The sequence below is a fragment of the Arachis ipaensis genome, chromosome B01 (genome assembly GCF_000816755.2).
Source record: "Arachis ipaensis cultivar K30076 chromosome B01, Araip1.1, whole genome shotgun sequence".
NCBI lineage: Eukaryota > Viridiplantae > Streptophyta > Magnoliopsida > Fabales > Fabaceae > Arachis > Arachis ipaensis.
In genome coordinates this window covers 126,175,143-126,177,739 of record NC_029785.2, presented here as the reverse complement: position 1 = coordinate 126,177,739, position 2,597 = coordinate 126,175,143, and positions in this window count along the sequence as shown.

Sequence of the window (2,597 nt, the reverse complement as noted above, 5' to 3'; positions counted from 1 at the left end):
AATGAATCTCAATCAGAATTGGCTTCTAATTGTATGAGAAGTAAATTTTTAAATAAGTATTTACTTATATATATATATATATAAGTCTTTTTATGAACTAAGTCTAATCAAGTTAAATAATAAGACTTAAAATAATTCTAGTCATAACTGATTTTTGTTATCTTAGACTAACTTGGTTATACTTAGTTACAAAAATACTTGAATATGTAGTATTATTCTATATAAAAAGAGAGATATTTCGATTATATTGTTAAAAAAAAAGATTATTCAATTTTTTTAAAAATATGAAACCTAAATAATAAAATTCTAAATTATATGTTATCATCTAAATTACTATTTTAGTGGTTTAATTTGTAAATTATATATTTTAAAGACTAATCATGTTATATATAGATAGAAAATAATCGCCTGTATACATATTGAAATAAAAAATATATATTAAAAATAAATTAAATAATACATATATTTATATACAAATATATGATGATTAATGAATAATTTGATAACTGATTTTTTTATGTACACATAATATTTTTATTATAAAAATTATTATTATATTATATATATTTTGCCCCCACTATCAAAATTTTCTAAATCCGTCACTGGTGGCGGAGGTGAAGTACAGGAGATTGACAGAGGAAAAAATCTGGTACAGACGGTGATGAATGTGAAAGCACCAGAAAAGGCAGAGAAAGAAAAAGAACAAGATCTACATGGAAATGGGTGGACAAAGAAAGTGAAAGTATTAGTGGCAAAGAAGAATCTAGACTGATTACAAATAAGTCTACTAGGCGAAACGACGAAGGCTATTGATTATAATTTATTGAAGGAAATGGTTGGGAAGAACATGCCTCAAGTAGTTCAAATACGGGAATTGGGAGCATATAAAGCTCTTCTAACTTTTGATTCTATGTTGAGTGTGGAAGAGGCATATACATTTAAAAAATACCTATTTGCAATTCTTTCATAGTGTATGGAGATGGGAGGAGACGGAGTGAAGTGAAACTCGTAGAGTGTGGTTAGAATATTTTGGAGTTTCGTTGGATGCTTGGTTAGTTGACACTTTTAGCACGTTAGGAGGACAATGGGAGGGAGGAGGGGAAGTAGTTGGGTGTGATAAAGTGACAAAATCGTGCATTTTATTTAGTGTTGGACGTGTGCAAATTGATACTTGTGTCATGAATGTGATTAACAAATGGATCCATATCACGATAGGTACTAGCAAATTCGATATGTTGATGAAAGAAATTGGACATGAGATGCATGGAGTGATTTGTAATTTTGAACATGAGGGTGAAGTAGCGCATAATCAGAAACAACCAATGAACGAGGCAGCAAGAGAGCGTGTGAACATGGATGTAGTGCTTACACGAAAAACAAATCCGGAGAAGTACCAAGATCAGGTGACTGAAGTAGTGGTGGAAGTGCAAAGGGAGGAAAGAAAGGATAGGGGTAGGTTAGTAATTCCACAAATAATTTTGAACGAGTAGAGTAATGTTCATTCAAAACCAAATCACAAAAAACATGCAACGTATCAAGCTGATTATAAAGGAATTGAAGGAAGTGTTGAATTTGTGGGATGTGATATAATGAGCAATGATTCTGACTCTAAAAGAACGATGACTTAGGTTTACAGTGATATGAATGATGAGCTGAAAAATAGGGGGTATAATGAATAAAAACAAAAATCTTGGTGTGGCTTATGCAAAACCTAAACACAAAGTATAACAAAAAGGAGAAAATGAGTTCTTTGGGCCCAAACTCATCAGACAATTCAGTTACTAATGATGGAGTGGTTATTGAAGCTGGGTCAGATTTGATGAAATCGAGTCCGGTTTTCAGATGTAAAATAAAGGTGGCGAGGCGTTAATGGCTTATATCTAGGAGCCTTTTGAAGGAAAGTTAAACAAAAGCGCTAAATAAAAAAATCCATCACTTGCATAAGCGATATACATAAACCGGATAGGATAAGAGTAAAGCAAAATATAAATACATAGAAGAGTTCCAAGATACTACAAAGCTTTTGACCCAGCTCGCGAAGTTAAAACCGGACAGAGCATATAAACATATATACATCTATACATGAGAATCCCAAAATGACCCAGAATATTGTTTACAGAACCTATTTCTCCGAATCAACCTCTAAGAGGGCTAAAACATAATATATACAATGGAGATGTAAAGTATCTACATATATATCGAAAACCAAAATAGAATCCCCAAAAAGCTAGAATCCTTCCCTTCAGAAACTTCCAGAATGCCTCAGCGAGGAGCCTTACGTCCTGCATCTAAAAAGCACAAAATATGTATGGGGTGAGAATCAGAGGTTCTCAGCATGGTAACGGTGCCCACATAACTAACATATAATGTCCCGAGAAAGCCGAAGACGATCCTAAAACTTTCGACAACAGAATCAAACTTAAAACTACAATTTAAGACCATAAAATAAGACGAGGTATCTAAGTTTAAGGATTCCTGGTTTTTATCACAGTTCTAGCCTAAGTCCCTAAGTTCACCGTCTTTCCTCCAACCCTCTGAAACACCGGTGCACAGACAAACAATGCATACAAAGAAAACACAAGTAGTTTACAGTTACA